The 25,010-nt window shown below is 40.9% G+C and overlaps 1 protein-coding gene across 12 annotated transcripts in view; it reads right to left on the bottom strand.

Moving 5' to 3' along the window:
* ncor2 (nuclear receptor corepressor 2) overlaps window positions 1-25,010 on the bottom strand; it is a 199,820-nt gene that overhangs the window by 161,031 nt on the left and 13,779 nt on the right. Inside the window, exon 1 of one of the 12 annotated variants that reach the window (XM_045707171.1) lies at window positions 9,972-9,990. The exons of the other annotated variants lie outside the window; for them this stretch is intronic. The gene's annotated coding sequence lies outside the window, so the exon portion shown is untranslated. Of the gene's footprint in view, window positions 1-9,971; window positions 9,991-25,010 lie in introns of those variants that run through there. 12 annotated transcript variants of the gene reach the window in all.

Raw genomic sequence — 25,010 nt, 5'->3', positions numbered from 1 at the left:
AAGAGATGCTTTACATTGAAATAAGAATAAATTACAATAAAAAAAAAACAAGGCTTAATCATGCTCTCTCTCTCTGTCAATCGTCTGCAGGTATGTTTTAATGTGAGAGAGGAAGCCAGTCCCGTCATCGCCACCTCACCCGCTCTTAAGATAACCTTCGGGCCAACTGGGGCCCCAAAGCTGGTTAGGAGACACCGCAATTGCGATGAACTGCGAGAATATATGGGTAGCACTGTAATTCATAAATCTTCTACACCTCTCTCCCCACCTCGTCTTTCTTCCTCGTTTTATAATGCACACCATATGTGCATTGAAGTACAGATTGAACTTGTATTTATAATATTACAATTATCATAGTTATGTATCTATAACACCTGGATAATGAACTTCTTTCAATAAAGCGTTTCACATTCTCCACTGGTTGAAATTAAGTGTCTCATTGAAATACTATCCTGTGTCCTCAGATTAATGCAGATGAAGGGAGTTAGATATGCATATATTTTTTTCTTCTGTATATATGAATTACAAATCAATCATGTTTCTAGTCTATTGCATAGTTATGTGTAATCGTTGATGTCCCAGGAGCAGGAGTGGTAAACACTGTTGAAGTGTATAATTGTAATACATACATGCAGACGCAGCATCATTCAAATAATGGAGTTTGATATGACTGAAAAAGAATGTCTCAGAGATTCATACCTGAACCGCACCATTATTTGCCAAGGAAGAGTACATGATCAGTGAATATATTCAATGTACAGGCTACAATGTGGGAATCTCATGCGTGGTAATAACTACAGTATATAGGACTTGCATCCTTGACACAATAAAAAGTTATTATATTCTACTCTATCCATAGGCTTCATTAATGCCATTCAGACTTGAAGTTGATACAACAACTATGATAGCTGAGGTTCATAGATAGTTCAGAACCTAATATTCATACCAAACATTTTAGGGTCCAAACACAGATCGGCTACATACTGTATCTAGCTACACATCCATAGGCATACAGTTATTTTTCTCCTCCACTACACAAGGGCGGCAGGTAGCTTAGTGGTTAGAGCGTTGGACTAGTAACCGAAAGGTTGCAAGATCGAATCCTCGAGCTGACAAGGTAAAAAATCTGTTGTTCTGCCCCTGAACAAGGCAGTTAAACCCACTGCTCCTAGGCCGTCATTGAAAATAAGAATGTTCTTTTTTTTTTCACCTTTATTTAACCAAGTAGGCTAGTTGAGAACAAGTTCTCATTTGCAACTGCGACCTGGCCAAGACAACGCGTAGCAATTCGACACATACAACAACACAGAGTTGCACTTGGAATAAACAAAACATACAGTCAATAATACAGAAGAACAAAAGGAAACAAAAAGTCTATATACAGTGAGTGCAAATAAGGTAAGTTAAGGCAATAAATCGGCCATGGTGGCGAAGTAATTACAATTTTGCAATTCATTTCTTTGGGATAGGGGGCAGTATTTTCACAGCCGGATAAAAAACGTACCCAATTTAATCTGGTTACTACTCCTGCCCAGAAACTAGAATATGCATATAATTAGTAGATTTGGATAGAAAACACTAGTTTCTAAAACTGTTTGAATGGTGTCTGTGAGTATAACAGAACTCAAATGGCAGGTCAAAACCTGAGAAGATTCCATGCAGGAAGTGCCCTGTCTGACAATTTGTTGTCCTTCTGTTACATCTCTATCAAAATTACAGCATCTGTGCTGTAACGTGACACTTTCTAAGGCTTCCATTGGCTCTCTAAAGCCACCAGAAAGTGGAATGGGGTGTCTGCTGTCTCTGGGCAAAGTATAGGAGCAGAGTTTGTAAGTGGTGAGACTGAGATGCGCGGTCACGAGAACTCGCCATGTTTTTCTTTCTCTCTTTGAATGAATACAACGTTGCCCGGTTGGAATATTATCGCTCTTTTACGAGAAAAATAGCATAAATAGATTTTAGACATTGTTTGACATGCTTCTAAGTACGGTATTGGAATATTTAGAATTGTTTTGTCACGAAATGCGCTCGCGCGTTACCTTTCGGATACTGACCTGAACGCACGAACAAAACGGAGGTATTTGGATATAACTATGGATTATTTGGAACCAAAACAACATTTGTTATTGAAGTAGAAGTCCTGGGAGTGCATTCTGACGAAGAACAGCAAAGGTAATCCAATTTTTCGAATAGTAATTCTGAGTTTAGGTGACCCCGAAGTTGGCGGATGTCAAAATAGCTAGCCGTGATGGCCGAGCTATGTACTCAGAATATTGCAAAATGTGCTTTCGCCGAAAAGCTATTTTAAAATCGGACATAGCGATTGCATAAAGGAGTTCTGTATCTATAATTCTTGAAATAATTATGTATTTTGTCAACGTTTATCATGAGTAATTTAGTAAATTCACCGGAAGTTGTCGGTGGGTATGCTAGTTCTGAACATCACATGCTAATGTAAAAAGCTGTTTTCTGATATAAATATGAACTTGATTGAACAAAACATGCATGTATTGTATAACAATGTCCTAGGAGTGTCATCTGATGAAGATCATCAAAGGTTAGTGCTGCATTTAGCTGTGGTTTTGGTTTTTGTGACATATATGCTTGCTTTGAAAATGGCTGTGTGATTATTTTTGGCAGGGTACTCTCCTGACATAATCTAATGTTTTGCTTTCGCTGTAAAGCCTTTTTGAAATCAGACAATGTGGTTAGATTAACAAGAGTCTTGTCTTTAAAATGGTGTAAAATAGTCATATGTTTGAGAAATTGAAGTTTTCGGATTTTCGAGGAATTTGTATTTCGCCGCCACGCGATTCCACTGGCTGTTGACTAGGTGGGACGCAAACGTCCCACCTTGCCCAGGGAGGTTAACTGACTTGCCTAGTGTCACGTCCTGACCAGTAAAGGGGTTATTTGTTATTGTAGTTTGGTCAGGACGTGGCAGGGGGGTGTTTGTTTTATGTGGTTCGGGGTTTGTTGGGATATGCGTTTATGTAGAGGGGTGTTTGTTTAGAGTATTCTGTGGTTTTTGGTTATGTTCTATGTTTTGTATTTCTATGCTCTATGTTGTGTATTTCTTTGTGTTGGCCTGGTATGGCTCTCAATCAGGAACAGCTGTACATCGTTGTTGCTGATTGGGAGTCATACTTAGGTAGCCCTGTTTTCACCTTTCATTTGTGGGAAGTTGTTTTTGCACTGCTGTGTTTAGCCTGCAATACTGTGCGTTCGTTAATTTTCTTGTTTTGTCATTTAAGTGTTCTAATAAACGTTATAATGAGCACTCAACCCGCTGCGCATTGGTCCATTACATACGACGACCGTTACACCTAGTTAAATAAAAGTTTAAAAAAATAATTAGGGCCGATTTCATAACAATCAGAAATCGGTATTTCTGGACACTGATTTGGCCGATAATTTTTTGTAAAATTATTTTTAACATTTATATTTAAAATAATAATTCTAAAACAAAAGGCCAAATCGGTGTCCAAAAATACTGATTTCCGATTGTTATGATAACTTGAAATCGGCCCTAATTAATCGGCCATTCCGATTAATCGGTCGACCTCTAGTCCAGATTTTGCCGCTCTTTCAGAACATCAGCTATCTGGATATGGGTGAAGGAGAAATGGTGGGGGCTTTGGCGGGTAGCTTTGGAGGGTGCCGGGCAGTTGACCGGGGTAGGGGTAGCCAGGTGGAAAGCATGGCCAGCCGTAGAGAAATGCTTATTGAAATTCTCAATTATTGTGGATTTATCGGTGGTAACAGTGTTTCCTAGCCTCAGAGCATTGGGCAGCTGGGAGGAGGTGCTCTTATTCTCCATGGACTTTACAGTGTCCCAGAACTTTTTTGACTTAGTACTACAGGATGCAAATTTCTGTTTGAAAAAGCTAGCCTTAGCTTTTCTAACTGCTTGTGTATATTTGTTCCTAACTTCCCTGAAAGTCAGTCACAAGACCGTCCGGGAAAAACATTGAATGAAAATAAGCGAGCGATACAATGAATAAGCTTTGACAAACACTGAGCAAGGCCTTCCAGACGGGAGGCTAAATACATGCACTGGCATTGCTACAGACACCCACAGGCAAGCCACTGGCTCACTGCCAACACTGCGAATGAACTCAGTCACCCCAGTAACACTCCAGCTCCCCTCCCTTCTCACTCGCTCTCCCCTGCTTGATCTGGCTTCACTCCTACAGCACTACAGTGAACCTGCGTTACACACTAGCCTGTATTTCATCTCTGTGACTTCCTTCCTATCCAATTTAGGAATGGCTTTGTAAATGCAAGCCAACACACAAATACCAGGCCTATACAGGCTAGTTCTGCCAAGAAGGAAAATAGGAGCATGACTTCCAAAAATGGCTTCTGGAAGCATATGAGCCAGTCATATCTGTGGAGAAAGACAGTGACAAGATCTGTCAATCGTTCGAAGACTTTCAGGAATTTGTCAATTTTACATTTATCTTTTCTCTAATGGTAGACAACTCAAGACTTGTGGAAAACATTTCCAGGAACCAACTAGAGCTTTGTACTGTCAATTCATAGCAATAGGACAGATTAAATAAATGTACTATTCCATACCAGTGTGTTGACCTTTAAGGCTACATGATGCACATTTGTTTGAACCAGAGGCCTTTTCATTATCTGATCTTTACGTCATTGCATCTGCAAAAACGTTGCTTACATGAATGCATCTTGCTATAGGCCTACTCCTGTTTATTAATCATTTTCATTACTCCAGCTCATCTGGTTAAAACCATCTTAATTTAACTGCTTTCTTTTATTAATAGTCTCTCACAAAACTTCCTTGACTTCATGCATGATCAGGTCTCTTGTTGATGTCCTCTTACACATATGAACAGGAAACAGGCCTAACCTATTTGGAAAGCCTGGATTACAAATACGTTTTGTATATTTATACAGTGTATGTGGACACCCCTCCAATTAGTGAATTCAGCTATTTTAGCTACACCCGTTGCTGACAGGTGTATATAATCGAGCACACGGCCATGCAATCTCCATAGACAAACATTGGCAGTAGAATGGCCTTACTGAAGAGCTCAGTGACTTAACGTGGCACCGTCATAAGTTGACACCTTTCCAACAAGTCAGTTTGTCAAATTTCTGCCCTGCTAGAGTTGCCCCGGTCAACTGTTATTGCCGTTATTATGAAGTGGAAACGTCTAGGAGCAACAACGGCTCAGCCGTGAAGAGGTAGAACACAGAGTGCTGAAGCGCATAAAAATTGCCTGTCCTCGGTTGCAACACTCACTACCGAGTTCCAAACTGCCTCTGGAAGCAACGTAAGCACAATAACTGTTCGTCGGGAGATTCATGAAATCGGTTTCCATGGCCGCACAGGCGAATTCCAAGCCTAAAATAACCATGTGCAATGCCAAGCTTCGGCTGGATGCTGTAAAGCTCGCCGCCATTGGACTCTGGAGCAGTGGAAACGCGTTCTCTGGAGTGAGGGATCACACTTCACCATCTGGCAGCCTGAAGGACAAATCTGGGTTTGGCGGATGCCAGGAGAACGCTACCAGCCCCAATTAATAGTGCCAACTGTAAAGTTTGGTGGAGGAGGAATAATGGTCTGGGCTGTTTACATGGTTCGGGCTAGGCCCCTTAATTCCAGTAAAGGGAAATCTTAACACTATATCATACAATGACATTCTAGACTATTCTGTGATTCCAACTTTGTGGCAACAGTTTGGGGAAGGCCCTTTCCTGTTTCAGCATGACAATGCCCCTGCGCACAAAGCGAGGTCCATACAGAAATGGTTTGTCAAGATCAGTGTGGAAGAACTTGACCTTCAGAGCCCTGACCTCAACCCCATCAAATACCTTTGGGATGAATTGGAACGCCGACTGCTAGCCAGACCTAATCGCCCAACCTCAGTGCCCGACCTCACTAATGCTCTTGTGGCTGAATGGAAGCAAGTCCCTGCTGTAATGTTCTAACATCTAGTGGAAATCCCAGGAGAGTGGAGGCTATAGTAGCAGCAAAGGGGGACCAACTCCCTATTAATGCCCATGATTTTAGAATAAGATGTTCGACGAGCAAGTGTCCACGTACTTTTGGTCATGTAGTGTAGCTAATAAACAATCAAGCACTGTTCCTAGACATTATCTTTATCTTACACTCGTAATTACACAATAAGCTCCCACTCCGCCACAAAGAAAAAAACCTTCAATTACTACTATTGCGAGAAGGCAATGAGTGAAATGTAATGGGCATCGGCCCGTTGGTTTGGTAACTGCTTCAGAAGTGTGTAAAGTAGAACCCTTGAGAGGGGAACGGGGCTGCTAGGACTCTCAGGCCAGGAATGTGGCACCCTGTCAGGTCTCATAAGGATTTATCTCTCCGGATCCTCATTACCAAAGGGCCCTGCCCAAGGCAAGCGTCACTCTCTGACACACACACACACACACACACGCACACACACACACACACACACACAATTAGTATGTCAAGATCAAGTCACTTATGTACCAATGACTAAACATCCACCACATTACAGCCAATGTGGTCGTTGCACATACAATATTTGTAATACTTATACTCTTGATTGGCACAAGATTACCAGAGAACAATGACATGTCATTGTGTTTATCTGCTCATATTGTAGTTGTAGACTTAAAATCATGGTATGAAGCAACCTTCCAAGCATCTATTTTCCCACACTCAGAGGAAATGTGAACACACAGCTGGCCACATGAAACAGCATATCATTGCCTTCATCTCCTTCCTAAGAAACCAACAACTTTTCTTTCAACGTTTCCAAAGACTGTTTCCGGCAGTGTTAGAGGACTTGTTGAAATCCAACAAATAACTTATTCTTGCTCCTGGGCCAGCTAGCATTGAAGGCTTGTTTTGGGTGCAAAATCTGACTCACTCTCTCCCCCTTTCTCACCACTGACATGAAAACAAAGCCATGCAATTAACCTATTGAAGCTTCAGTGCTCAGGGTCCCTGGAGGTTTTTTGAGGTCAGAGTGCAAGAACAAGGTCAATCTCTATGGTAAAGGACTGGATCTGGGTCAGACACCATGGAAACACTAAACCCTCCCAGTTCCAAGCCGCTTTGACCCAGTTGTTTATCAAAGATCATACACCCAAAATGTACAGAACTTTCAGATTAACTATTAACAGCACACCCTATAACTCAGGACAAACCCTAATATTGAAAACAAAACACCTACTGAGCTGAATGACACTATTTCATTTAAATGGCTCGCCAGTGCTACAGTAGCCTACCTGTATTCATAAAGATTTCATTGTTGTTTAAAATAAGACATTTCTCCAGGCCAACTTCTTGATAATTGGATGCCAATGGTAGGCTAATCAGAGACACCATAGGGAGAGGGAGAGAGGAAATAGCATGAGCACAACATTCAGTAAAACTTCTGTTGCTACATGGAAACTTCTTAAACGTGTGGTCTGTGAGAAAAGTGTGATGCTCTGCCAGAAGATGTTTTGTAGTGAAAGTAGTACCGAAAGAAGCCTGGGTCTGGGAGGACAGCACAATATTAGCTGGTAGCCTAAGCTAGATAATGCAATGTGTGAATTTAGCTAACAGTACACAGCCTACACCCATTGTAAACTATTTTAGCATATTCAACAATATTTGCATGTACACCAGGTATAGCCTAGGCATGTGATTTCAAACACACCACTATGATTATAAAACGTATATATGCTACTAAAGTTTGACAGAGATGGACAATTGTTTGACTTGAATTTTGTAAATGTATGGTTTGATTCCAGGCAGCATACTTTTATTTATTGGATGTGGTCAGGCAGTAGCAATGTAAAGTATCTCTGAGCAGAATTGACAAAATAACCAAGAGCTTTCCTCAATATTACCTGGCTCTCTGCCAGACTGATCCCAGACTAGTCCCACACAAAAACGCTTTCAGAAAATCTTTCAGAAATCTCAAAAATCCCCAAAACCAAATAATTTACAGACCTTCTGGCATGTAAGAATGGTCAAAAAATGAGGTTCTACAGTACCAACCAATTAGACAGACAGGCCAGAGAATAAATCAAGGAGCTGACGAACACAGGGGAAATGAAACATGTGGGAGGTACTCAAACAGTACTTCCATCACCTGCAACATCCCAAATTAACCCATGCTCATCTCTCAGACAGGATATGAATCTGCCGTCACCCCACAGCATACAACCGTTAACATGAGAGGCTGCCAGAGAAGTGTCAACACCCACACACACACTAACAACAATGGCCATAATGTGAGAGACTGGTAGAAACACCTCCCTAAGCCACCGGCTGTCACATCTCATTCTGCATCTGACAGAAAACGCATATTCCCTCATGTTCACACAAGAATTTCAGTTGTCGCACCAGCTAGGCTCGATCTCATGAATCTGCTTTCACATTGCAGAACTCAGCAGACATATTGCTTCATCGTTTTCTCTTTACTGGTGTGTTGAACAATAAGCTAAGATAATTAAGAAATCCATGACTGTTCTAACTGTATTAGAGCAAATAGGACTGCAGTGCATTCAAATCTGGAGTAGTCCAACATTTGACAGACAAAACAGACAGGCTGTATTTACTCCTGGCAGTGGCACACATCAATATTCCTGTTCCTGTGTTTGGTCCTGTTATATTAAAAGTAACTAGCTATGACTGGAAAATGACTCCAACCCGATGCTAATACTACAACCTGGACTAATTACTGTCCCACAACCTTATTGACAATGTGGAACATTTCTGAAAGACAAATAAGTGGAGAGGAGAGCTGTTCTTGGGCCAGTGATTGGCTAGCATGTACCTCCAGATGTGCTTGTCCAGCTGTATCCAGGCTGCAGAGCAAAGCTGGTATTAGATTTCCTCCCTGTTCCTGTCTCAGCCACACTTTGTGGATTACATAAGAACCCCCCCCTCACTCCCAGGCCCAGTGCCTTCACACTCTGCCACAAGTCAACAGCCAACTATGAATCCCTGTAACCATGGTGTCTCAGACATTCCACCAATACACAGTAAAGGAGCTGAGACCCATCACATAGTCCTAATACACACACACATACTTAAGATGACAATGCCCGAGAAGCCGGTGTTTTGAGGACATATTGGCATGGGGGTTAGGCCCGAGATGAAGTCAAGGGCCGGCAAACTGTACCAATATATCCTCCAAACACCGGCTTCGAGGGCATTATCACTTTTTTACAATGGGTTACCAAAATATTCAAATAATGACTGACATATTTTCATCAAAACATTATTTGGATGAATTTCTTCATACTATTTCATCCTTCCATGAGATAAAGTCCCTGACACAAATCTAAGGTTAATACCCAAGCCAGCTGGTCATTCGTTCTAACTTTTCGGTTGCCAGAGACGCGACCCAGTCGCTAAGTCTTTTTGTTCTGCATCTATGGACCAGTGGAGGCTCCTATACTAAATATATTCATATGTCACCAAATAATTGATAAAAATACACTGTTTTGTAATGAAGGTCTACAGAAACTTCAACAGCACTGTCTGGGGTAGCACCATGGTGTAGCCGGAGGACCACTAGCTTCCGTCCTCCTCTGGCTACATTGACTTCAATACAAAACCTAGGAGGCTCGTATGCCTCACCCCCTTCCATAGACATACATGGTGATTATGACCACTTCCGGAGGACGTCCTCTAACCAATCAAAGCTTTTTCAGTATGAACTGACACGTTGTCCATCCAATCATAGAATTAGGATCAGAGAACGAACCTAGTGAGTTGTATTGGGATTGTGCCACAGAGCATTATGGAGGTTCTGTGTGTTGAGAGGCTTGGTGACATTGTTGGATAGAGATTATGAGTGAAGAGTGATAGTTGAGCATTTTTTTAGATATTATTCAATTCAAATTACTTTTTTCAAATAACAGGAGACGGAGGAGGTATATTATAAATTGTTTTCTTGGTTTTAGAACTTTATTTTTGTGTTCAGTTAGCGCAATTTACTTACATTTTCTTTGCAAACTTCAGTAGCTAGCTAGCTAGCTACCAGCACGAGTGTGCAGTTTTCTCCGGGAGAATGGTAGAATGGCCTTTCTGTTGAGGAACTCCTTTCATTCTCTGTGGTACACGGAAAAGTTGTGAATTAAAAGCAAGGGTCGACCTCTGCCTGAGAACAGTTTCATGAAGGCGGATGAAAAGGTGAGGGCGTTCAATACTAACTTGAACCAAAAGTATAGCTGGTTAACAGGGAGCCTTTCATCAGGCCACCTGTATTGCTGGCCTTACCTGCTTTTTGGAAAGTATGAGCCTTGGTCGAAAGGTGGGTGCAGTGACCTGAAGAACATCGATCGTTCAGCTAAACAAAAAAACTAAAGCAGGGCCTGTAAGGACACGACAAGAGGGAACGTTCCGCCAACAAGGGCAACTACGGAGCTTGCAGAGGTAATTGCACGTTATGATGCTTTACTTGCTGAACATATGGAACTTTCGACTGTCTTTTCTGGGATGTTGAAAACAATTCCGATTGATTTGATAGCTTCCACCGCATCATCCATTAAAAGTTATATTAAAGAGAGGTTGACGCAGCGCACTTTTTCACATGCGCTCAGGTTGGCTTTCCACATTCCTACGGTATTCATTTAGCAAAGATAACACAATCACTCCGGACAAACAAGCAAAAACTCATGACAAATGTTGCAGCAGCCTAGGCTACACCTAAACATAAGAAATCTGACATGCCGTATCGGATGAAAACAAGACGATTTTTCTGTTTAAGCAACTGTTAAAAATTGCCCCACCGCTCTGGGACCTGCACCTGAATGCTTGCAGTTGTCAGTTATCGTCAGGTATGTGGATGATCAGGGTTTATTCAGGAACGTTTCTTGGGCTACTTTAATGTGTCAAGGGGGCGAGACGCACAGTTTGTTTGACTTTATGAAATGGAATGTATCTGCTATTTGTATTTACATCTAAGTCCCCTCCTGTTCCCTGATTAAGAGGTGATGACCACTCCACTCCAGTACCGTTCTCAACTCTCTCCTGACATGAACTGAAGCCATGTCTCATGTGCCCGCTCATCCACTGGCACATTAAATGTTTCCTCTCCATGCACTGTGAGTACCCCTATCAATTTTCTCTCATTCCTATATGTAGAGTCAATCAATCACATTACTACACATCAATGATTTTACTCCTTGCTTGGACTAACTCATTCTTAGCTCTTTTGTCTAACTGTGGTGTGTGTTGTCTTATAGTTTGTCTTCCCAGTCAAATCCTGTCCTGCACTGGTCAAGCCTCTGAACACCTCAATTTATGCCTCATACAATCACTGCTGTGATCCCTTTCCAACACTGTAAGTAGCTCTCTCATTCCCATTCCCCAAAATATTGTACTTTAAATGTCGTTATTAAATGCTTTAGGTTGAAATACAGTTTGTTGCCTCTGTGCGTTCCGTGCCTATACCGTGGGTCTCTCATCCTCCTCAATTGTTCAATTCACCAGCCTCCACTGCTAAGGACGCGACCCAGTCGTTCGTTCTAAATGTTCTATTGCCATACTGGCTGGCAACATTCTTATCCCTTGCTCGCTAGCTAGCCAACTACGGCTAATTTAGTCACATCAAACAGTGCAGCCAGATTAACGCCAAAGTAGCTGCATTTGCAATTGTTAAACTGTTTTCTAGAGACATTTGAATACATCCATAACAATGAGCTAATGATGTGCGATTTCACCTGGCATTGAACATGTGCTCTCTCGTCAAGACATGGTTGTTCAGAGGAGCTAGCCAACAACACAGCTAACACAATCACTTCAAACTGAAGCTGGAAAGACTGCAAACTAGCTGCATTTCATTTCGTTTTACCTGTTTTCTATTAACATTTCTTTGTGTATATATCCATAAAAATTATGCCAGTTGATTCATGATTTCAACTGGCTGAGAAAAGCTGCCTGCCTGTCGGTCTCATCCCTACTCGTTCATTACTATGGGACATCTGGAGATCGAATTTCAATATTGGTTTCCTATGGTGAAACAATGTTGCAAATGACGGAGAGACAGACAGCAAGGTTTATACAAATCTCCGCTGTTGAAAACCAAATGCTAGTCTAAATGTCTAGATGCTTTCTATAGTGGAGATCAAGTTTATAAATTGCCTGGCTGGGCTGATGAGACTGTGGATTGCGCAGTGATATGGAACAGAGTAAATAGGCATTTCAACATCATAGCTTTAGCCAGTGGTAATTTGTGGAATAGACACTGGCTGGAATGCGGTTTTAACCAATTAGCATCCATAAATAGACCCACCGTTGTATAATTAAGCAATAAGGCCCGAGGAGATGTAGTATATGGCCAATATACCACAGCTAAGGGCTGTTCTTATGCACGACGCAACATGCCTGAACACAGCCCTTTGCCGTGGTATATTGACCATCTACCACAAACCCAGAGGTGCCTTATTGCTATTATAAACTAGTTACCAACATAATTAGAGCAGTAAAAATACATGCTTTTTCATACTTATGGTATATGGTCTGATATACCACGGCTGTCTGCCAATCAGCATTCAGGGCTCGAACCACCCATTTTATAGTGATGCATATCCACTCAGACCAAATACACTCTCCTTGTACTTTGCGAAGATCTCCCAAGGGTCGTTCCATGTAATTTCATCAAGCCATGAAACCCACAAACTACAGAAATAATATCTGTAGTTAGAAACAGATAAGATAAGCATTCCGGAAACATTCCTTTGTTGAAAAATAATTTGTTCTCTGAGAAATTAAGATAATTGATTGCACCCAAATTTGCCATTTTAAAATATAGGATTCATATATTATTCAATAATTATAGTACTAACATCTGATTTGGACCAAACTTTTTTTCTAAGAATGAGTAAGACATTTTACATTTAAGTCATTTAGCAGATGCTCTTACAGTATGGAGTGCATACACTTTCATACCTTTTTCCCTATGGGAATCGAGCCCACAACCCTGGCGTTGCAAGCGCCATTCTCTACCAACTGCTACACGGGACCACATGAGGAACCCAAAGAAATTGCAAAAACCCACACATGGACCTTACGTACCCCACACCAATCCCACCCCAACAATGAGTATATAGTATCAGTTCTCTATGTTTGACAAGTAGTATGGAGCAGCGGCCCCGAGTATTGTTTCTTCATCCTATGTAATGTATGTAATGGTGATGGTTTTCTTCCCCTGTTCATAGAAATTAATCATTGACGTTATGTTTATGCCCCATTCTACATCCTCATATTACCAGGCAGGTTCTTACCACTACATGGTGCTGTTCCTGTTATTATGTGCTTTTTTTTAAAGAACCCCACCCCATGTTAAAGAGATAGTTCACCCAAATGACAAAAATTACAATTTTGTTTTCTTATCCTGTAAGCAGTCTATGGACGAGGTATGACAGAAACCCACACTTTGGTTTTGTTTACCTAACCACTGTTTGAAATGCTAACTTTTTAGCAATTGTACCTAAATAAGCATTTTCGCGCTTCATATCCAAATCATCTATAAGTAACAGAACCCAAGGGGTGCACCTTTCTTTCTTTTTTTCTGTATCGCAAGAATACATTTACACCATAGATCCGTATATAATGACAAGATGCTCATGTCTCCGCCCTAACAATGGGAGTGGTTGTCCCAAAGGCAGGAAGGCAGGTGACAAGCTTAGGTCCAAAATAAGCCCATAGAAACGCATTGGGCTTACTATGGACAGAGGATTTTGGTGAGTGAAAGCTCTCCCTGCCAATCAAACAACAAATATGAGAGATCACTTCTTTGACAAACGGTTTCAACTCACCATTTGCATTTGAGATTTGGTCTAGAGGTTGACCGATTAATCGGAATGGCTGATTAATTAGGGCTGATTTCAAGTTTTCATAACAATCGGTAATCTGCATTTTTGGACACCGATCATGGCCGATTACATTGCACTCCCCGAGGAAACTGTGTGGCAGGCTAACTACCTGTTATACGAGTGCAGCAAGGAGCCAAGGTAAGTTGCTAGCTAGCATTAAACGTATCTTATAAAAAACAATCAATCTTAACATAATCACTAGTTAACTACACACGGTTGATGATATTACTAGTTTATCTAGCTTGTCCTGCATTGCATATAATCGATGCGGTGCCTGTTAATTTATCATTGAATCAAAGCCTACTTCGCCAAATGTGTGAATTAACAAGCGCATTCGCGAAAAAAGCACTGTCGTTGCACCAATGTGTACCTAATCATAAACAACGCCTTTCTTAAAATCAATACACAAGTATATCTTTTTAAAACTGCATATTTAGTTAATATTGCCTGCTAACATACATTTATTTTATCTAGGGAAATTGGGTCACTTCTCTTGCGTTCTGTGCAACAGAGTCAGTGTATATGCAGCAGTTTGGGCCTCCTGGCTCGTTGCGAACTGTGTGAATACTATTTCTTCCTAACAAAGACAGCTAACTTCGCCAAACGGGGGATGATTTAACAAAAGCACATTTGCGGGAAAAAAAAGCACAATTGTTGCACGAATGTACCTAACCATAAACATCAATGCCTTTCTTAAAATAAATACACAGAAGTACATTTTTTTTAAACCTGCATATTTAGTTAAAAGAAAACTCACTAGCACGTAGGCTTGTGCTTGAGAGATTGTTTATGAGACCCGTGTTCATTTTCTATAATGCCTAGTACAAAAGTTATGCATACTCCTCCTTCACATACAACACCCATTCTGCAAGCCACATTCTGTTAAAGGTTCCCAAAGCAGACACATCACTGGGTCCCTCCTTTATCTCCATCTCTTCATTCAAAGACTCAATCTTACTGACAGTTGTGGCTGCTTCGTGTGATGTATTGTTGTCTCTACCTTCTTGACCTTTGTGCGGTTGTCTGTGCCCAATAATGTTTGTACAATGTTTTGTGCTGCTACCATGTTGTGCTGCTGCCATGTTGTGTTGCTACCATGTGGTTGTCATGTGTTGCTGCCATGCTGTGTTGTCATCTTAGGTCTCTCTTTATGAAGTGTTGTGGGATCTCTCCTGTTGTGATGTGTGTTTTGTCCTATATTTATTTTCTTAGATTTAATCCTAGCCCAGTCCCCGCAGGAGGCCTTTTGCCTTCTGGTAGGCCATCATTGTAAATAAGAATTTGTTCTAACTGACTTGCCTAGTCAAATAAAGGTATATAAAAAAATGTAAAAAGCCAGATGCGTGATTATTGCAAAAAAACAACAGGTTAAGCTATTTTGAGTGGGTCTTCTGGCTGTGGAAGGCTTATATTTAGCCTAGGTATAATTTCACAAGCCCTGAATTCATTACATTATTGCGGACTGTTTGAAATGCAGTGTCTTTGACCTTTAATTGTACAACAATGCTTATTTGAGAAAACATTCAAATCGAGATTAATGAGCGAGTCACAATATGTTTGGATTTATTTTTTATTTTTTTTAGGCCATATCACACAGCCCTAATTCAGCTCTCTATCCAGAGGGGAAGAAACTAAAACAGGGGTAGAGCTCTGGTCTCCTGGACTGATCTGGTTCCTCTTCTCTACAGATCAATAATTCAAAAGCTTCTGTATGGCAACATTCTGCAACCCCTGAGTGTCCCTGTTTGCTCCTCATGACAGCACTTTACTGCCTGGATTTGATGTGCATTACTTGGATTTACTGCTTGAGACATCATAGATGTAGGCTATTCTTTGAGAACTAAAATCAGGCTATTCCATTTGAATCCCCTTTGCAGACACAAGGCAGGATATCAGGCCACCTGTGATGATTTGACAGTGAGAGAAGGCATAGCTAAAGTAGCCCAGCCTTCCTCTGATCCATCACAGGCCAGGGGTATCATTGATGAGACACACATCAGGGCCACATAAAACTGTGCGTACATACAAAACATACCCCAAAAACGTGTGTATTTTAGTTCACACAAAAGTTTGCATTTATTTTAAAAAGAATTGTGAGAATGTGCTCACCTCCCCACAAACTTTAGACAACGACTACGCACATCTGCTAGTAGTTAAAATATTGTATTGCAAGCTGGCATGTAAGTATTTTGTGCAAATGGGGGATATAATGAAAACCTTACTCATAAAAAAACGAAAACAGGAAAACATTAACAAGAATGCAGCCATTTGCCAGAAGAGCGAAAATCTATGCGTTTTATTTTTAGGGCTCTACCCAATCCGTAGTGCTGAAGATCCACTTCATAGCACGATTGAAAATTAAAAAGGCAATGTTTCCGCAGTCAGGGAGACTATGTTCAAGGTAGACGCTGCATATGCATGTCGGCTCAATCGGAAATCTGCTTTACATTTATAGTGCGTAACGCTTCAGTGATCCAGATTGAATAGAGCCTTTAGAATCTAAAATGAGACAGGAATCTTTTTCATATTTATTCTTTTTAAATAACCGTTGCAGAATAAATTCCTCACTTTTTGTGTCTGTGATGGGTTCGTATTCCCGAAGTAGCCATACAACAAATTACCATGCACATCGCTAGTGTACTTGGACAGCCTAGCAAATAGATAAGCTTTATGTATTTCATGTTTTGCAATCCAAAAGGCAGCGCGGTTTATAAAATACTGTCAACAATTCCGACCCATACTGTCAACAATCTGTCATTTGCATAGAATTGTGGGCTGTAGCATTTAGCCTACTTTTAAATTGTTTTGAATATACAATCAATCTTGCAGAATGCGCGGACAGGCACTCACTTCATCAGCATGTTCAGTTTGAAAAGTCACTGCAAAATATCTAAACATTCTGCCCATACCTCTACAGAAAATTGTCATTACTCTTCCTTATAGAAACGGGGCGTTAGAATCACCATAAAAGGTGAATGGAGGGAGTTTTCCAGGTTTTCCATTTTAATGCTAGTTCACAGTTTTACGACAGGTCTGATTTATAACGGGAAACATGTCTGTATGGCATGCGCCAAAATGCTAAATCAAAATATCTTTGTATTCATGCACTTTTCAGAAATGGCGCACGCAGAAATGTATGCAAAGGTTATAAATGAGGCCGCCATCAGCACTCATCCCACACCATTACACAATGACCTGTAATCCCCTGTATATAGCCTATTGTCTCTCACACATATTCATATACTGATGATGACCATGTGGAAATCAGCTCGAGTCAGAACCGACCATGGCTGGAGTATGCCAGTGTGTTGCTGGTGGGCTGCACAAAGAAGCAGCAAGCTGCACTGGACAAGGTATAGAAAAGGGCAAGCAAGATAACAGAAAAACAGAGACATTCCACTGACCATTCCCCCACTAGTCACGGAGAGAGCAAGCAGTAATAAGATTGGTCACTGACATACACCAGCCTGACTAGTCCCTACATGATCTCCTACAACAGAGAAGGGGAGACGGCGCTGGCAGAGTCCTCCGAAACCAGAACCAACTGTCCAGCATCAACGCAAGAACAAATAAACAGAACGATTCAACCATAGCCACTGCCATCAGACTTTTAAAAACAAAATGTGACTTTTTAAACTGTCGTTTCTTGACAGCTAGGAACTTTTTAAAGACATGCTCCAGAACTTTCGCAACTACTAAGTATTTTTTTTAAACTCCCGCTTTGGGCTGGATGTGTCAATGTGTAGTTCATACATGCATAATCTATGAGCAGAATTACTTTTACCTCAATTATCCACAGAATCCCTAGTTTGAAAGAGACAGTTTTTCCTGGAAGATGTGCTGCGCCATTTCCCCTCCATTTACCTCCCACGTGGGCCAGCCCCCTAGCAATTCGAGTTCTAGCCAATGACCTTCAGCCCCTCGTCATTTGAGTGGCAGCTACCAAGATGCACACACAACAGAGCAAGAGAGAACAATGACGTGGTGCACATAAAGTGGGGTCCCAAATGATTGACACCCTTGATAAAGATGAGCAATAATGACCCATGTGTATGTGTGTCTCTTCAACAACAGCAAAATGTTTCCCAATTAATTAGCCTAGATGGTCATACAAATTAAAAAACCTCAAAAAATAAATGAGACAAAACAACCGGTATATTTACAGTCAGTAAGGCATGTCTGTGTAAACAAATTTACAGCTTTATATTCGCATTGGATTAATTAAAATTGAGGTCTTAACAGGCTATATCCTAAATTTGAAGAATATGAATAAGTCTGTTAGCCTGGGTTTCTGCACTCCTGCAAACTCCTGATGGATTTGTCATGTTTAGCAAATCAGGAGTGGCAAGGCGTGGAATGACAGCTCAATAGATTGGTACACAGGCTAGAAGTCTGTGGCTGTGTCATGAAAACAAGTTTGTTTTTCACCATCAACTGCTAACATTTGGATTTGATTGAATTCACAGGGGAGGATGTCAACAAATCACATCACTGAGACTAGTCCTAATTTGCATGATATGTGATGTCACAGGAGTGAATACGGAACAATTTAAAACATAGCTTTGAAAGGTTTGTGTGGGGGATATAGCTGCTTTATGACAAGATGTTTTGATACAGGTGGAATGCAACAAAAATAAGGCAACAAACATGTCGTCCCCCACGAATGATGCTGCGCCCCCCCACATTGGGCCAATTAAGATATTGCGTGTGACTAACACATTTCAGTTAGCGTGTGTGACCACATATTATCGATTAGATTGACCTAATACTCAAGAGGCTGCTCTAACAATGAAAATAAATGTCTTAAAAAATGGAAGTCAGTTAGCTTGAGTACCAGTCTCTTCAGCTAATCCCTATGCTCTAGGTCATGTGCCAAAGACTCTTTTGGCAATGACAAGGATTGGCAAGGGGTGGAATGTTAGCTAATGAGACTGGTACTCAGACTAGAAGGCAGTCGGGAGGCAGCTAGATCAGGTGGGACCATTTTAGCCAATGAGAGGGCAGATACGTGTGTGAACAACTCCGATATAAGATGCTTTTTCTCAAAGTTGCCGGGATGTAACGTGTCCTACTTATCAGTACACTCGTAACAACCTAAGCACTTCTACTCGATCAAATAAGCCACAAGTAGCAAATAAGCCATTCAATTGTGTTAACCAAATAATTCGACCCATTCATTAACCTCCGTACAAATACACCTCGCTTGGTGAGCAAAAATAAATAAATAAACAAACAACAACGCCACCTATTGGAGATGACAGATGTTTAGCCCAGTTATCCCTCTCGCTTCACCTCTTCCTCTCTGGTGACTCACACATTTCAGTTAATTACTATAACTCACGCCTTGGGCCAATCAGTGTCATTTTAGAAATGCCGGCTCTCTATAGCAAGACACACCTGTCGTGTCTTTGGCTATGCCAGATTAAGTGATAGGACATGCTATTCTATAAAATCCTTTCTCTGTAATTAATATTACCTGATTAAGCTAATCATGTAAATGTAATTAACTAGAAAGTCGGAGCACCACGGAAGAACGTTTATAGAGCCGTTATCTTCCGAATAAACTCTTAAAATACTTAGTAATCTTTTACATCGATAGCCGTCATCTTAATCATTTTATTTTCAGTCTCATAATGAAAGTTGTAAGTTCTTGGTTATCTTCACGAACCCTGGCTAACAAGTTGACAGCAATACAAAATTGGGTTTAATTATTCATTTACTAAATACCTAAACTAATCACACAGAATTACAAATACACAGAATACAAATGATGTCATACAGAAAACGTCCCTGGTGGACGGAACCTGTATGATGGCTGGTTACACAAAGGAAAGGGGGTTGGGCTTGAATGAAAGAGCGGGAAGACTTAGGAACAAAGAAACAGCAGCTATGCTATCGTAAATACATTATCTTATGCATTCTAAATTACCGCCCATTTGGAAAAGGAAAATGCAATAAATATTTACTCTGAGCTGCGCTTCGGTAGATTGGTCGTAGATGCTGGCCGGGTTGGCCAACAGATCTTCCTGTCCTCGGAAGAATGTCAATGGTGGTAAAGTGGATACGTGGTGGTATCTTCGTCTGTGGTTAGACTGGATCCGTCGTCCGTCCTTTCCTAGCCCACGTCTAGAGCGGCCGCTGCTAACTCAACGGCTAGGAAGTATCACTTCTGTAGTGAATAAGCTCAAAGTTCATACCATTCGCCACCAAAGCTCACGCCGAGGTTGGCTTAGTTCTGTACTTGACATGTGGTTATCTTTTCGTCAAAGGCTTATATAGTGGAGAGGGGGAAGGATGTGTTTCATCGTTTATAACCCCTGTCTCTTCACAGGGGCGGGCCACTGATCAAGCAGGGCACTTTCCTTATGAAAACTCAATTCTCTCATTTGGAAGCTAAAATTACATTTAATCTCCTAACAAACAATTTCAATATCAAACATTTCAATTGCATAACAATTCCATGTTGTGACTGATAACTAGAGGGTGTATACTTTCCCAGGTACAGATTATGTCATCCTGTCATCAGTCATAATGTCTCAGATGACAACCGAACTGACATCCCTACTCATTACGTTCCCAAGCATATTTCCAACTGGTTTTATTACCAAAATATGGTTCCTTTTCCCCATTTGTTTGATGTTCCCAGACTCTCTATATTTAACACAGGCTATTCAACAGTCCTTCAGTAGGGTCAGAAAGAGGGGAAGGGAGAAAGGTATTTATGGGGGGGTCATAAACCTTACCCACAGGCCAACGTCATGACACACCATTCACCCAAGTTTCATAAAAATCGGGCCAGTGCTATATGAGATTGTGACTAACGTACGAATGAACAAACTGAGACAGATTCACAGTCCCCTCCCCGATTTCATTGTGGGGAGCAATTACATGGGCCTATCCAGGTGACAGACAGTAATACACTGAAGAAGAAATGGGGGGGGTTGGGAATAGGCCTAACTGATTCTAAGGGGCTCTAGGCTACACACTCTGCTCTCACTTCCTTCCGATGCTGAGGTATCAACTGCTCCAGCTGTAGACTGACTTGCTAGCATGGCATTACAACAGGAAACGGTGTGGCGTATGATAAGAGACGAACTACTACAGCCCCAGACTATGTGAGGAAATGGTTTCCACAAGCATTTGTTTTCAATGAGATACCAACCAACCACTGACATCTACTATGGGAAAGGGTTAAAAGTGTGTCCGTGTTAAGTATAACCACTCACAAAAGGTAGCCTACATTCATAAAGAGAGCACACTAATTGTATTACTTTGCTTTTTATTTCAGCAAAGCCACTTCCTTGAAATGGAAACTACTTGGAGAAACATTTCTAATTAAAAGGCAATAGGCAGCATGTAATAGCATGCTCTTGTGACAATTGTGAGTGAGTTAGTGTAGCCTACTTCTCTACTGTAATGAATGAAGTGAGAGGAGAATCCAATTTCTTTGCAACTAAAGTAGAGTTGTTCAGGCTAATTGATGTATTGGCAGAGTGCAGCATTGATCTGGATTCTAGGGATGGAAAGCAAGTCGCGACATCTGCCCAATATCTGTTGCCTATCTTTACAAGCATTTCACCATTTAAATTCTCGTCTATTGAGGCCAAGTTGAGGACCTCTCCCACCGAACAAAGTGGGCCATCTGCTCAGTCTAATGAAAACTTCTCTCCATAAATACTGCTCTGGACCTGGAGAGCTACACACAGTGACAGGCTTAGGATCAGTCTTGCCGCCAGACCCCATTAACCCCTGGGCCAGCCTCAGGAGTGCCCACCATAAACACTAGACACCCCCTGTGTGTAACAAGTTCCACAACTTTGTCCAAAATATGTTTGAGACAGCTGTGTTGTGTGTGTGTGTGTGTGTGTGTACATGTATATATACACACACACACTGATCACCATAGCCTTCACTGTGTAATAGGGATGAGAATTGAAGCATTGTGACCACAGGCTCCTGGATTGGTTGCTGCTCAGTTGATGTAGCCAAACCAATTTAACGCATGGTGATGTCACTATGGAAAGCCGAAACTCCCGCCCCCATGCAAACCTGCTTATTAGAAGGTCCTGTGTAGATTGTTATTTCCTGATAGTTGCAAGTTGAAAAAACAATGATAGTTTCATCTGCTGTTGTACAGTATGATAAAAAAAACACTGGAAAAATGTATTAACTTCACTGGGCCTTTAAGCATTGTTTGTTGCCCCAGATACTTTTCAAGAAGGACAGATAAGAAAATTTGATTTCAGAATCAATAACCTCAAGAGCTTCTAGCAAACCATAAACACGGCACTCCCACTAACCAATAAACATACCTCCACAAATACTGAGATCAACCTTAGTGCACGAAAACATACAGCCTTGCCTAGATAAAGATTTTTTTTTTTAAACAATGAATTTATAACGGGCTTCAACTTATTAATATTGGAGTGCTGCAATGCCATTTTCAAAAGACAAAGTATCCTGCATTGTCTGGAGTAAAATGTAGAGGTCGACCGATTAATAAGGGCTGAATTCAAGTTTTCATAACAATCGGTAATCGGCATTTTTGGACACCGACTATGGCCAATTACATTGCAAACCACGAGGAAACTGCGTGGCAGGCTGACCACCTGTGACGCGAGTGCAGCAAGGAGCCAAGGTAAGTTGCTAGCTAGCATTAAACTTTTCTTATAAAAAACAATCAATCAATCTTCACATAATCACTAGTTAACCTGTTAGGGCTAGGGGGCAGCATTAGCACGTCTGGATAAAAAAAATGTACCCGATTTAATCTGGTTACTAATCCTACCCAGTAACTAGAATATGCATATACTTATTATATATGGATAGAAAACACTCTAAAGTTTCTAAAACTGTTTGAATGGTGTCTGTGAGTATAACAGAACTCATTTGGCAGGCAAAACCCTGAGACATTTTCTGACAGGAAGTGGATACCTGATGTGTTGTATTGACTTTAAACCTATCCCATTGAAAAACACAGGGGCTGAGGAATATTTTGGCACTTCCTATTGCTTCCACTAGATGTCACCAGCCTTTACAAAGTGTTTTGAGTCTTCTGGAGGGAGATCTGACCGAACAAGAGCCATGGAACGATGATGTCCCATTAGACACCTGGCGCGCGAGTTCATGTTGGGTACCCTCGTTCCAATACGTTATAAAAGAGTATGCATTCGTCCACCTTGAATATTATTCATGTTCTGGTTAAAAAGGCCCTAATGATTTATGCTATACAACGTTTGACATGTTTGAACAAACGGAAATATATTTTTTCCCCTCGTTCATGACGAGAAGTCCGGCTGGCTTAGATCATGTGCTAACAAGACGGAGATTTTTGGACATAAATGATGAGCTTTTTTGAACAAAACTACATTCGTTATGGACCTGTGATACCTGGAAGTGACATCTGATGAAGAGAATCAAAGGTAATGGATTATTTACATAGTATTTTCGATTTTAGATCTCCCCAACATGACGTCTAGTCTGTATCGCAACGCCGTATTTTTATGGGCGCAGTGCTCAGATTATTGCAAAGTGTGATTTCCCAGTAAGGTTATTTTTAAATCTGGCAAGTTGATTGCGTTCAAGAGATGTAAATCTATAATTCTTTAAATGACAATATAATATTTTACCAATGTTTTCTAATTTTAATTATTTAATTTGTGACGCTGACTTGACTGCCGGTTATTGGAGGGAAACGATTTCCTCAACATCAATGCCATAGTAAAACGCTGTTTTTGAATATAAATATGAACTTGATAGAACTAAAAATGCATGCATTGTCTAACATAATGTCCTAGGAGTGTCATCTGATGGAGATTGTAAAAGGTTAGTGCATCATTTTAGCTGGTTTTATGGTTTTGGTGACCCTGTCTTTGACTTGACAAAACATTACACACAACTCTTGTAAATGTACTGTCCTAACATACTCAAAATTTATGCTTTCGCCGTAAAACCTTTTTGAAATCGTAAAACGTGGTTAGATTAAGGAGATGTTTATCTTTCAAACGGTGTAAAATAGTTGTATTTTTGAAAAATTTGAATTTTGACATTTATTTGGATTCAAATTTGCCGCTCTTGAAATGCACCTGCTGTTGATGGAGTGCACCACGGGTGGCACGCTAGCGTCCCACCTAGCCCATAGAGGTTAACTACACATGGTTGATGATATTACTAGGTTAACTAGCTTGTCCTCCGTTGCATATAATCAATGCGGTGCCTGTTAATTTATCATCGAATCACAGCCTACTTCAACTTTGCCAAACGGGTGATAATTTAACCTGTATTTTCACGGCCGGATAAAAAACGTACCCGATTTAATCTGATTATTACTCCTGCCCAGAAACTAGAATATGCATATAATTATTAGCTTTGGATAGAAAACACTCCAAAGTTTCTAAAACTGTTTGAATGGTGTCTGTGAGTATAACAGAACTCATTTGGCAGACCAAAACCTGAGAAGATTCCATGCAGGAAGTGGCCTGTGACAATTTCTTGCCCTTCTTGATTATCTCTATCCATTACAGAGGATCTCTGCTGTTACGTGACACTTCCTACGGCTCCCATGGGCTCTCAGAAGGCGGCAAAAAGCTGAATCGTGGCTTTGCAGGCTCTGGCTGAAAAAAAGTAGCGCGTTTGGATAGTGGCTGCTCACAGTACTGTGAGACTCAGGCGCGTGCACGAGGGGACTCCATGTTTTATCTTTGAACGAAAACCACCGCTCCCGGTCGGAATGTTATCGCTTTTTTACGAGAAAAATGGCATAAAAATTGATTTTAAACAGCGGTTGACATGCTTCGAAGTACGGTAATGGAATATTTAGATTTTTTTTGTCACGAAATGCGTCATGCGCGTGACCCTTATTTACACTTCGGATAGTGTCTTGAACGCACGAACAAAACGCCGCTATTTGGATATAACTATGGATTATTTTGAACCAAACCAACATTTGTTATTGAAGTAGCAGTCCCGGGAGTGCATTCTGACGAAGAACAGCAAAGGTAATCAAACTTTTCTAATAGTAAATCTGACTTTGGTGAAGGCTAAACTTGCTGGGTGTCTAAATAGCTAGCCCGTGATGCCGGGCTATGTACTCAGAATATTGCAAAATGTGCTTTCCCCGAAAAGCTATTTTAAAATCGGACACCTCGATTGCACAAAGGAGT

This window comes from Salmo salar, chromosome ssa24 (assembly GCF_905237065.1).
Source record: "Salmo salar chromosome ssa24, Ssal_v3.1, whole genome shotgun sequence".
NCBI classification, from domain to species: domain Eukaryota; kingdom Metazoa; phylum Chordata; class Actinopteri; order Salmoniformes; family Salmonidae; genus Salmo; species Salmo salar.
Note: the sequence above shows the minus strand (reverse complement) of the source record. Positions and strands in the feature narration are given on the sequence as shown.